This window comes from Mchenga conophoros, linkage group LG6, assembly GCF_057382185.1.
Source record: "Mchenga conophoros isolate Kocher_MC1m ecotype Shallow Benthic linkage group LG6, M_conophoros_male_GT1.1, whole genome shotgun sequence".
NCBI classification, from domain to species: Eukaryota; Metazoa; Chordata; class Actinopteri; order Cichliformes; family Cichlidae; genus Mchenga; species Mchenga conophoros.
The window spans coordinates 34,991,054-35,004,516 of record NC_140531.1 but is presented as its reverse complement, the minus strand read 5'-3'; positions in this window follow the sequence as shown (position 1 = coordinate 35,004,516).

The window sequence follows — 13,463 nt, the reverse complement described above, 5'->3', positions numbered from 1 at the left end:
ATCAAAGTTAGGAGGGTTTTTTTTCATAGGTTAAAAGGACAATAAATAAGTATAAATAAAGGAGAATATAAGTTCTTGATGGTGATGTGTTGAGATTGGTTGTACAAAGTGAAGTTAGGATACTTAACGTAATGAAAATATCAAGATAGCAAGTCACACACACACAAACACACACATACACATGTCTCCTCCTGCTCCTGTGCCCATGCGTATGAGGTGCCAGATGGCACAGGACAAATGCTCCTGAGGGGAAACAGCGCGGTGACCCCTCCCTCTCTCACCCGTACTTTCTCACACATTGAAGCCACATGGAAACAGAGCTGTGTTGGGGGGAAGGGGAGAGGAGGGTTAAGGTTATCGATGATGCCTATCAAAGCATACACAAAGACATATGCACACAGAAGCTATGCACTGACTAATTCCCAAGATGCAGCGATATCAAGGCATGTCTTGACATATTCTCAGGCAGGCAAAGAATCTGAATAGCCCTTAAAAATTTGGCTAGTCTGTGGGCCTTTTGCACTGCCTCAAGGACGGTGCTCTACAAACATTAGCTAACTTCACTTCGTCTACCGTCTGAAGATGCTATCTCACCTCCGCCTGCATGGCACACGGTGACCCACCCTCAGACCTCTGCTGCTGTGCAACAACAGGACCCATGAATCCTGTCCAAAAACTTTCATAAAGAGCGGTGATGGTTTTGGGTGAGTGGTTCAGAGACAGAGAGATAGAGCAGATAGTAAGTTCAGGAATGAATGTGGGTGAAATTACCAGAGCTAGGGCATACTGGTTTTTTTGCTGGTAGTGGCCCTATTAATCAAAGTACCACCATGGTACTATGTGTGTCACACAAGTATAAACAGTGTAGTAGAGTTAAAAAGTGACATTTCAGTATTTACAGTCAGTCACTTTTTCATTACATATGAAACATCCACAAAGTGTCAGAGAAGGTAGAAGTATGTTAATGAGCCAGATTTTTCAGACATTTCTGTTAAGAAGTCAAGACCAAAGTTAAACACTTTACAAGTTTGACAAACAACACACAGTTACCCAGGCTAACTTCCAGTGGGACAATTTGGTGGATCACATACCGACTTCAGCAAGCAGGAATCATATTTATTCCGCCTTGCTTAAAGAAATTTAGCATACGAGTAAGAAGTCTTTGTCTGGTACAATTATTTGATTGCACACCAGACTGAACAGCGGGCTTGTGAAATTGGTCAGAGGCACTCAAGGTACCAAGAAGATCTCTGCACTTTTGGATCTTCTACCAGAGAGGCACACTGAACTGTTTCTTAGCTTTTCCCAAAATCTGATTTAGTTCAGTGTTCTTTACTGCTTACCATTCATCCTAGTAAGGAGTTTGCTGGTTATCAAACAGAAATCTCTTATAAATCTGAACATCCCAAGAGATGCAAGACAGACAAAGAAATACAAGATTTTCTCAAGAGATACCAGTCTTATTTGAAATGAAGGCAGCTTATGACACATTTTATATTTTTGTCCACTCTGTGCTTGTCTGTTGTGGTGAAGAGAGAGATGACCGCAAAAGCAAAGCTGTTGATTTAGGTGTTGATCTATGCCCATACCTTCACCTATGGCCATGAGCTTTGGGCAATAACTGAAAGAATAAGATCACAGATACAAGCGGTGGATATGCATTTTCTCCAAAGGGTGTCTTAGTTCAGCTTTATTCATAGGGTGAGAAGTTCAGTCATTCAGTCAGTAGCTGTGCTGCTCCTCCACTTAAAGGAGTCAGTTGAGGTGGTTTGGGGAACTGATTAGGATGCTTTTGGGCACCTCTTGGGTGAGGTGTTCCAGGTATGTTCTGTTCCTGAGGTACCAGAGTTAAACCAGGACACATTAGAGAGAGAGATTAAATCTCTCGGCTGGCCTCAGAGCGCTTTGTTGTTTCCCCAGATGAGCTGGAGGAGGTGGCTTGGAAAAGATAGGTGTGGGCTACTCTGGTTAGGCTGCTGCTCCTGAGACCCAGCCTTGGGAATAAGAAAGAAAAATGCACGGATAGAAGGATGGACATTTTGGTTCCACTTAGTACTGATGTTTTATTGTAACCTAACAAATATATATAAATATATTTTAATGGCAGAATAGTTGCTTTTATAAAGCTACAATAATCTTGAAAGGCCAATAGAGTAAACTAGAATGGAAGTGAAACCTGAAAACTGGGATGTAAAGTTACATTTTTAAAACCTTTTGGATTATCTGACTATTATTTTTTTCAGCATTGTCTCCTAGTCAGACTTTAACAACTTGATAACAACTTTCAAAAGACAATCTTCAAATACAAAATGTTCCATAATTCGATAATTAATTGACATTTCTTGGGCAATGGCTACATTTGAGCATTGCCCGAATGTCTTTGGGCAAAATACTGAACCCTAAATTGCCCACAGTGTGTCCATCACCGTAGGGATGAACATGTGTGTGAATGGGTGAAAGTGACTTGTAGCCTAAAAAGCTATTTTGAGGCGGCAAATAGAAACTTGAGTACAAGCAACAGTCACAGTATATTCTCTTCTGAGCTATTCAGTTATATCTGGCCACAGTTATATCCAAAATACCTCTGTCTTTGCATGCCTGAAGAGTGACCTATTTGATTTAGTCTCACTCCTCTCTCTCTGTGGCGGCTTGGAAGAAAAGACTGCACTGGGAGGACAGGCCAAGATGTCCCAGTGGGCTCCACCACTTATCACCAGCCTTCTGAGATTCCACCAAGATTCACCCCCTTATGAATAATCTCAGCCACCGGCACAACGGAGCATTGGAAGAGGAAAAAAAGCGTCAGATTATTTAGAAAGACACAGGCAGGGATGGAGATAGTTGGAGGGGAAATGAAGAAAAAAGAGAAAGAAAGGAAGGGGAGAGAAGAGTGAGGAAGTCTTTTGATGTGTTTCCCCCTTCAGTGCAGGCATCAGGGTGGATGGTAGATCCAAAGCTAGCCCCACTGCTTGAAGGGGCTGACTGGTTTATTAAACGCTCCCACCGCCCCCATGCCTCCAAGCATGATGGGATTAATGCTGGCATAACCCTTTACTTAATTCATTACAGGGGGACGCTGGCTAATTTGATTTGATATTATTTTAATAAAGTTCTGTGATGATTTGGAAGATTGTTTCAGGCTATCAGAAATAATTTTCCAGTTATTACTGCTGTTCAGGCAAGTCCTTTGATAGCTGCAGTCAGTCTTAGTGTGCAGAATACATTAGCCGTAAGTGCAAGTATTTTAGCTACAAAGCTACTAAAGAAATACTAATAATGAGACGACTCTGAATTGCTGAGTATTGTGAAATGATGTTAAGATGTGCTGTGGGCAGGCGCTGCGTAGAACAAACATGACAGAAGAGGAAGAAGAAAAGGGGTAGGAGAACAGAGAAAGAGATAGAGCAGTGGAGCAATATTTTGTATGCGTTGAGCTTACACATGTCACCATTGTTAAATCTCCTAGGGATACATGGTTGCTTTTCAGAGGAGCACCAGTGCTTTGTGTTATTCATGTGATTACTGAAGGGACTGCTGCTAGTGTAGGTGTCTCGGAACAAAAAGACAGTCCATTTTCTTTTTTCGGGGCTGTGGATTTTGTCAGTGCACAAATGATGAGATGTAGAGCATTAAAAATGACACAATAACAATTGTAATCTTCGGAAAATAGATAATGGTTTTAACAGACTTTTTAGAAGTGTTTGCTATATATTCCTAATACAATGAGCTTATTTTATTTCCAATGTGTTTTGCTTGGCTGTACAGTAGTTTTAGAGAACAAACAGGTTTTGAATCCATCTCAGTAATATATTAGTCCCTCAGTGTTGGAATAATCCTGTTTTCCACCGAGCCATTTGTTCACCTCATCAGACTTTGCCAGTTCTATATAATCTCAGTACTGTCTCTTCACCTATTTACATATTGCTTAAGATAATTGAAGACACTGTAGATGTCTCACACTATTTCCTTAAGCCTCCTTCCAGACCTTGCAAGTTTTGCAAGTGGAGGGAAAGAAACGCAGGGCTGAGGGTTTGGGGAGGGGTTTGAACTGTATAGTAGTGACAGTGTTTTTGTTTTGCTTTTTCCTTAAACCCCAAATGACACACATTTCCCTCTGAAAAGATAAGCCCTCAGTCAAAGGCCGCGGGAGATGTCTGGGACCCTGTGAAAGAAGTGGGGGAATTACCTACCAGGGGTCTGGCATGAAGGGGAGAGTGGGTGGAGGGGTGAGGATGGAGAAAGAGGTAGGGGGGTGGGGGGGTTACCCTTATTCATTAGTCCGTCTGGGGTCCAAGGCGGGGTCACACAATGTGACGGTTGTTCTCCAGACCCCCAGACCCCAGCAGACACGTTTAATGGCCACCGTTTCCTCTCCAGACAGAAAGAGAAAAAAAGGGAGGAGGACAGAGCTTGGAGTGAAGGTGACAGAGGGGGGGGGGGGATGGACTTTGACAGAGAAAGAGGAGAAGGATGAAGAAAGAAGTATAGAGAAAAAGCGAAAGGGCTAAAGAGAAAAAGCAGCGAAGGGAAAACTAAGATGAGTGATTCAAGTGGACCAGCATGAGATGCATTTTTGGATCACTGTAGTTTTCATTTGGGGCACGTTAGTACCTGCCCTGGGAGAGAAACGGTAGAGTTCCCACCTCTGTTTTTTCACAGGATCTGCAGTTCACAGGTCACAATTTAGAGCAATTATTTGTCGAGGTGCATAGTTACCATGGGTAAGTGGAATTGCGCAAATGCGGAATTTCACAGCCGATAGCAAATGTCTCCTTAAAAAAAACTAAAAAAAACATGGTCCCTACTTTACATAAATACTTTAGGAGGACTAGACAAAGGCAAGGTTAAAACCAAGTCAAACTTTTACTTGATGCTCCACAATTAACATCGGCAAACCAAGAGGAATGATGCTCAACTTCTCATCACTTATGGAAATGCAATGCAAATTATATGTATATCACCCTGTATTTTTGTTCCATATGTGCGTTTTAACCAAGGCATTTGATAATGTCAAAATGTCAGAGGTGCCAGTAATAGCTAGCTTTCTTTAAGTTCATTATATCCGCTGAGATATGCTGCTCCAGGTTCAGTAGTATGGCCCCAGGCAGAAATCAATGTCCACAAAAAGGTTTTTGATACCAAAGCAAGTAATCAAGGTTATAGAAAAGGGCACGCATTAACACAATTTCACTGAAATATGCAGAGTTCATGTGCATATGTTCTCAGATTAAATCAAAAACTCAAATGTCAAGTGTAAATGCATGCAGATCCAGGCAAATAGGGCAGACCTTCTGATATCGATACTGCGACTGCAAGGTTGAGTGAGGCAAAATGAATTTATGTAATGATCAGTCAGTGAATACAAATCAAATACAACTAATGCTTGATATTTAGCCTTTCCCAAGAATAACTTATTGTATCAATTGATTTTCCTCAAAACACAAATTTCACGCAAAAATATTAGCTTCTGCTCTTATTTGTTGCCCAACACCAAGTCGATACCAAAATTAACAGATGTTTGAACAGGTCATAATGAATAAAGACAAATTGTTTCAATCTGATAGGCAGTTGTTTTTTTTCAGCAATTTAGGTTGACATAAGGTTTAAGATGGAATTAGAAGATATAACATTAACTACAAAGGTATGCTTGCCTACATCCTTCTCCAGAGCTTCCCTCTTACTCCCTAGAGTGAAAGGTAGTAATTTGTCACTTTACGCTGGATCCAATTAGATTAATTGCATTAGACAGGCTAGTTTAGTGAAACCCCCTCCTTTGGAACTGAAAGATGTGGGTTTTCTGTCTTTTTTATTCTATCTGTCCTTAATACGCTGTTTCTATCCCCACTGGGTTTAGCCATGATCTTGAAAGATTTTAATATCCACAATTGATTTATATATTGCAAAAAAAGCAGCGAGGAACATAAAAAATAAAATGCTGTTCTTAGTGTAACCTGGAGACAAATTATTGTTTTACACTATTTAACAGCAATGAAACACCACAAATAAATACCTGACCCACCCATCCACGTGTCTCAACCATGCTGAAGGTGCACAAATAAGAGCTTGTTCCTCCATAAAACCCCTCATGTCTGCATGTTCCTCTTTAAAGTATTGTGACTAAAACACATGTTGGTGCTGTCAGAGCCTTAGTTAGTACTCTTCATCCTGCTGACTAGAGCAAGAAGATTAGGGGTCATGTCAGCTCCAGATTATTGGAGGATTTTACATTTATAAACTCGTGCTGGCTCTAATTTAACTGCACCTTCAGGGACCTTAAAGTGTGGCTGGAATGAGAGAAACAGATGTGGGGCCCTGTTAATGGGAAAATAGCAGCAATGGACACAGAGACAAGGCCATGCAGGCTCATCTTCTCCCTCCTTGTCTCTTTTTTCCTCGTCTGATTTGTCTTTCTTTCCTTTTTATCACTTCCATAGATTTTTTTTCCCCTTTGAATCTCATCTTTCCTCTCTTGTTTCTTTTTCTCTCCTCCCCTTTCTCTCCCATGTCCTCTTCTTATGTGAAGCTTTGCAAAACCAGGCTGGGTTTCATGCCATGTACTGTTGTCAAGTGTGTTTCTTGCCAAGTGCTCAGTGTTCAGGGATACTACCCTGGCACTGGGGCACTAGCCAGGGCCAAGCCTCTGTAGCTTGTGCTCTGCTAAGCTGGCAGTGTAGTTGAAAGTTAAACACCTTGGACTGTGAAATCAAAGGCACCACAGTGATTTAACTTGCATGATCTTTGCAGAATATTATGTCCCCAAGTCCTCAGGGTAAGACGGATGTAGCTGATAGAGATTATGCCGTGTGAGAGATTGCATTCTGCTGCTACCACTTTATATCTCTGAATGAAAAATGGTTTTAGCCACATTACTGTAAGGCATTTAATACTAACCCGAGTGAACGTGAGCAATGACAGGGCGAATGATTTCTTTACTAACTTGCTAGTTAACTCACTTTTATCATCTGAACCTCTGACCCTCTCAATCTCTCTCTACTGGATTATTTTAGATTCTCAACAAGAAAGAGGTCAGAGTTTAAAAAGGTTTTCTTCTCATTTATGGACCGTTGAAATCATCTAAAAGGTACTTGCTAACATTCATCACTTATCAAGTAGTTTCTGATTAGTTCCTTATTTTTTAATTATATTCAATTAAATTGAATTAATGTAATTTAATCACTTCTGGAAACTGCTCCCAGATGAGATTTGGGAGACAGATTTTTATGAAAAACAAATGTTCTATTTTTAAGAGGAGGCTTAAAACTTTCCTTTTGTGGTTAAGCCTGAATTAAGTGACACTGCTATAGGCTCAGGCTTTTTTTTAACTAATCGTTATCTGATGACTAATTAGAAACTATAAAAATACATTACCTATGAGGTCTAACAATTACTCGTTCTTCCCCTCTAACAGTTCTTTCAGTTAAATTTGTCAATTTAAAGCAGTCGGCATATGTAATGTGCTTATATATTAAAAAGAAAATATAGTCTGTTGAAATATTCATATCATTGAGAAAATTAGTTCAAAGCAAAGAACTTTAAGCAGACAAAAAGACAAAAACTGTGCTCATAAGAGGATGGAGAAACCTGTTGTTAATCTTCTTGTCACCACAGATCAAGCTTTAAAACTGCATCTTTAACTGTGGTGTTCTTCAACAGTTTTGAAACCATCAAGCTACATACGTTTATATAACGTGTGACTGTTTGTAATAATAATCTGTTCTCTTAGATCAACTTACAAATAATGCTTCTGGCAAGTGCCCTCGTCACAAAGGAATCATCCTTATCCGTATTAAATTACTGCCATAATTTGCCCCCTCGCACACAGGCATATACACCCACCCCTGTCAAACAATGGCTTGGTGTGAGAGGGGCGAAGCAATGTCTTATCAGTGGCCAATCAGTGGTTCTGTTCCATATGGCACAGATCCGCAGGCATCGCATGCTCGCTGGCTTCCCAGTCTTACTGCCAGACAGGCCTGTTAATTGGGCGACAAGATCAGAGGCAATATTACAAGCCAATTAAAGCGATTGGGACAGATTGCCAAGTGATGAGCTCCACTGCGTAATTGAGAGTGTGAAGTGCTTGTCACCTCTCTCTCCTTCTCTCTATATCTGTCTCTTTCTCTCTCTCTGGGTCCATCTGAATAAGTGATGAGACTGCCGAGGACTGAAACTAGTTAGTGCATTAGTGATGTCACTTGAGGCCCCTTGATCATTACTCTTAGAGCAGGAGGCAGTGGATTTGGGTAGAGGATTTGCTGCACCGCCTCAGTTTTGCTGTTACTGTAGTAAGTGGGCCCATGGCACAGATGTACCAACATCACAGCAGACATTATTCTGTGAAACTAAGGCTCTCTCTAGACGCAAGCATTCAAGTTTGAGAGATTAGCTGTTTCATGAATCTCAGTTGTTTGATATCTGCCATTCTCCTGTGATTTGAGATCGGCTGTGCTTGTTTTGGGTTGGTTTTGTTTTCTTCTGTGTGTGTTTGTTTGTCTGCCTGTGTGTGTGTGTGTGCGTGTCTGTGTGTGTGTGCGTGTGCGTGCATGCGTGTCTTTGAGTCCACGTGTCCATGTGTTTGTGTGTGTTTGAGAGAGAGCGAGAGAAAGAGAGAGCGAGAGAGTGATCCATACGACAGCTACTTTAATTTGTTCTGGGAATATTGTACTGGTGCAGTCCATTGGGTAGCACCTGCATGCCAAGTTTGCTTAATCATGCAAAAAGAACAGAAAAATGCATTACAGATGTCAGACTGTGTCCCAGTAGAGACAGAGATTTGACAAACACCTTAAACCCTGAGAGAACAGCGGTGCAAAATTCATTTTTGTAGCATTAAGGCAGAACTCCCTGTCACCATAATATAAGTTCTGCCCATGTATTTTCCACATTAGCCATGCAGAAGATAATTAATCATAGACTAGATGTTATTTTATGTTTTTATGCATAAGGAAGGATGCCTACATTAATAATAAGTATAATAATGTGAGTGGTAAATAAAATACAAAGGCATTCCTTTACCAAGGCCAATGCTATATCTTGCAGTTTTAAAGAAAGTGACTCATATCATTACCAAAATTGAATTCTCCACCTCTACACCAATTTTCATGTAATTCACCCAGTAATAAAACCTACACTTCCCACAATGCAACTCATCTTTCAACACCCATTTCATTCAAGCTCCGGTCTCATGTCTTGTATCTGAGATAATCGAGATGACATCACTATGACTTCATCTGGGTTATTTTCTCAGACTTGACAAGCAGCAGTTGCTCTCACAGGCTGAGTAATACTGTCCTTAACAAGTAATGTAAGGCTAATTGAAGTTAATTTCATACTGTCTAGATTTCGTTTTCAGAATCAGCACTAATTATTCTGTGCCAAATTTTCACCTGTAAAGATAAACTGATAGAAAATTTGACCCTAGATGAAATTAGCAATTCTAATTACTTCCAATTCATTATTTGTTTGTTGTACAATTTTCTGGGCAGAAAGGTAAAATAATATAGAGACTAAGATGAATTACAAATCTTAATGTGGAAGGGTTATGATGTTACTTGTTTAAGGATGGGAGAGGACCTATGATGTATATGTTTGTGAAGCTCATGTAAGGTTATGTAGGCACTGTTTCTATTGTGGCAAATTTGCATAACTTATTAATCTATAACTATCGATACAATTATAATGTTGGACTGAAATTATGCATAATTCATGGCATTGCAAAGTGGAAAAAACACATTAATATTCCTCTCTTGAAAATTATGCTTAATCTGTCTTAATATCTTGTCATCAGTCAAATACTATATTGCAGACTGCAAGCCAATAGTTAGGCCATTTCTCTAGATAAATGAGTTTCTCCAATAAGACAAAGTCACCATTCATATGATAAAACACTATTCATGAGGATGAAAGAGAAAATGGCACAATGTTGCAGCAACATTGTAAATTTTGGCTTCAGCCTGCTTATGTAAGTTAGATCAATGTGTGTTACACACTATGAGGCAAGTAGCTTTTATCAGTGTTTAATTTAACTTTATCATGGAAAACCTTTGCATTTTTTTTAAATTCATTCATTTTTACCATCTAACTTTTTATAAACTTCATGAAATGATTGAATTTACTCTTCCAATCTTTGGCACCCAGCAGCTATCCACAACTTATAAGGTCTAAAAATGTTTTAATATGTTGCTTACTGCATTCACTGAACTCATGAATCAACGAACTGACCACACAGATTGTTTTTATTGGCTGTCTTCTGTGAGATACAGTAAGCTTGAGTGATGAAAGGATCTTTTAGCCTTTGAAAAATGTTTTTAGGAGCAGAATATGCAAACTGCAGAGGCACCGTAAAGTTGCAGAGCATCATTACGGTGCACTGTGGCAGCCCTAAACCTATGTTCAAGTGGACAGGAGCTAAAAAGGAGCTAATAGAAAAATCACATCAACTTAAAAAATAATAGTTATAAAATAGCATGCTTTAAGCTTTCCACAGCTCCAAAGATCAACTGATCAGTTGCTTTTTGCATTTTCTTAAAAAATGGCAGTAGAGCTCAGTTAAGCGGCTTGTGATTATGTTATGACAGTTTGACACTGAAGACGTATCTTTGGCGATAGCTCCATGTCATGCGTGGTTTGGAGGTAGATGGTATTTAATGTAGCTCAAAACCAAAGTCTATGGCCTTTGCTCCCTGTCTCTCTCTCCCACTGTTGCTCTCTCTTGGTCTACCACTATCTGTGTCTCCCTCAGCCTCTCCCACATCCCTCCATAATACCATGGCAGGCCTTTAATATCCAGCGGCTGTGATTATCCAGTCAAGTCAGAGATTTTCTCTGATATTTTCCATCTGATTTTTAAAACTAATGGGGTGTTGGTGTGCGTTTTGTGCATGATACACTTTTTAAAGGATTGTAGGGGCTCCTTCTAAAGGCTCTGAGCCATTTCAAATAGCAGCTAATGCTAGACTCAACTGGCTTTGTTTGTTTTAAAGAGGGGAGAGTGACATTTAGTGGCTAACCGAGGGGCGAGGGAGCGAACATGAAAGTGAAAGTTTCATTTTTAAAAAGAAAATGCCAGCCTAAGGTTTCTGTTACCGGCAGGTTGTCATGCCACACACCCTCCAAAACCACACGCGCACAAACACGACTGCAGCTCCAAAACTAACGACCATTTTCAGTTTTCCCCATCAATTTTAGATCTCCTGCAAGGTGCATCCTTGTCACATTTAAGCACACTTCTCCTTAAATGGGCCATAACTTTAAAGGGAGTTGACACCAACTTCCCATTACAAAACACAGTTACAACTTTCACAACCTTTTTTATGAGCTTTATTGACAACTCTCCCTGCAATGCTGAGCACCAGCAGTTCAGTAGTTGAATTGTCCTTCCTTCCGCTTTTCCCTCTGCTTTTACTGCTGATGTTGTTCTAGTGCTACTTGGGGAATAAGAGACCTCACACTATGGGGACTTGTAAAACCACTGTCATGTTGATGGGGGGAGTCAGAAGAGTGTGTGTTTGCATGCATGCGCGTGTATGTTCGTCTTTTTGGATGTGTGTACGAGCACACTGCAGAGACCAGTAAAATGCTGTCTGAATGAAGTCCCAGAGCAGCAGTGGTGAGTAGTGTTTCATGGCCATGTGATTTGTTTGTTCAGCCCCAATGGCCTTTTCTCCTGGCAGAGGGAGGGAGAACGAGGGAGGGAGAGAAAGAGAAACCAGGAGAGAGGGAGGGCCGATCGCTTCGCACCTTCTCCCCTCCTAGCTCCACCAATGAGCCATTTAATCCTCCTTCCTACAGCTAAATCAACACCTTTCACACACTCTGAGCTGGTTTGGACCACCGTTGCTGGCTGTCTGCTGCCTCTATCTGACTCTGTCTTGTCAACTTTTTGCACATTTATTATATTTGTTTTGGAGAAACAACACATATAAATTCAACATGCATTTCCTCACTGACAATGATGCCATTTTATTGTCTTTCCTATCTCATGAAATGGAAGCTCTTATCTCATATCACCTGACTCTAGTGGAAGAGGCAGACAGGCAGAGTGTGTGAATGAGATATAGTAATAATGGAGAGAGAAAGGCATCACAGGGAACGAGCGTTGGGGAGAGTATGGAAGGCCTTTGATGGATACTGTACCTTGTGGGCGGTATGTTTAGCCCAGTGCGGTAATTGTGTGTGGTAGGGGTGAGCTCCTTGGACGTAATCCTGGTCGAGATCAGAGTGCGAGGCAGATCGCTGCAAAGCAGTGAAGGAGAGAGCATTAGAAATGAAGAAAGAACAAGGGAAACCCCACGTGCTTGTATTAGTATGTAAATTGAAGCTCATAACAAGTTTTCTTTTTTTCAGAAAAGATGTATTTCAGTAGCTCAGTAGCTATTAGCAATATTAATGAGCCATCTTAAAAAAATAAATCAGATAAGCTGAGTTAGAGAGCGCTAAAATTCAGTGATGACTGAATTACATTTCGCTTTTTCTATTTCAGCTCTCATGCTGGCTCACCATCACACTGCTGAGGCTGACAGGGATGCTTCAGTTGAACAGCTGTGATTACTGCTATGAGTAACACCTGTGCTTTTTCTATTATGACAAGTCAAAATGTCTGTTGAAGAAAAGACAGGTCTATTAGTAACCTGTGACCTTCTATATGATTCTATACAACTTGGATCTTCTTTTTGCAGTTTGGTCATCACCATTGCTCTCAGTTGTAAAGACGTTAATTACAACATGGCACACTGATAAAAAAGAAGTCGCAGGGTGTAAACTTCACAAGCGGAGAGTTAGACAGGTTTTTAAAAAACAAGCAATTTGCTAGTCAGTCAGACGTATTTAAAAGAGGAAACAATCTAGTACTAGATAACTACATTTCAAAATGCCCTTTGTAAACTTGCATAAAGGTTTACAGTCTGGCCTTCTGGTTCAGCAGTGACCCTTTCTACAACAGCAGCGTTATATAACTTAAATGTTGTTACAGCCATAAAAACTATTCATGGTAACTGGTCACACTATCAAGACGTTCACATAACGAGGGCACGATTAGCTTATTGGCTTGTACTGAAGGTATCAGTAAATTCTAAAACTGGCTGTAATCACTTTGGATCAGTGTACTAATAGCCCCCAGTTTCTCCTATTTGGATTCACTTGTTAAATAAATGAGACTTCAATTATTTTAATATTGTTTATAACCCTTGGAATATTGCCTCAACACTCCCGTATTAACATAATGGAAGGTTTTCCTGTTGTTTCCATGCTTCCTATTGTGTCAGTATAGTGGGAATGGATGCACAAACTCATACAGTCTTACAAGTACATTAAAAAGTAGTTTCACGTAATCTTATAGGAATGAATCACAGTTTAACTACATATATTTACTACATTTTTAGAAAACTATTTTGTGGTGATCAGTGTGCACTTCTTGCCAGGTAAAAGTTTGCTAACATACAAAACTATGAAAAAAATGGTAAATA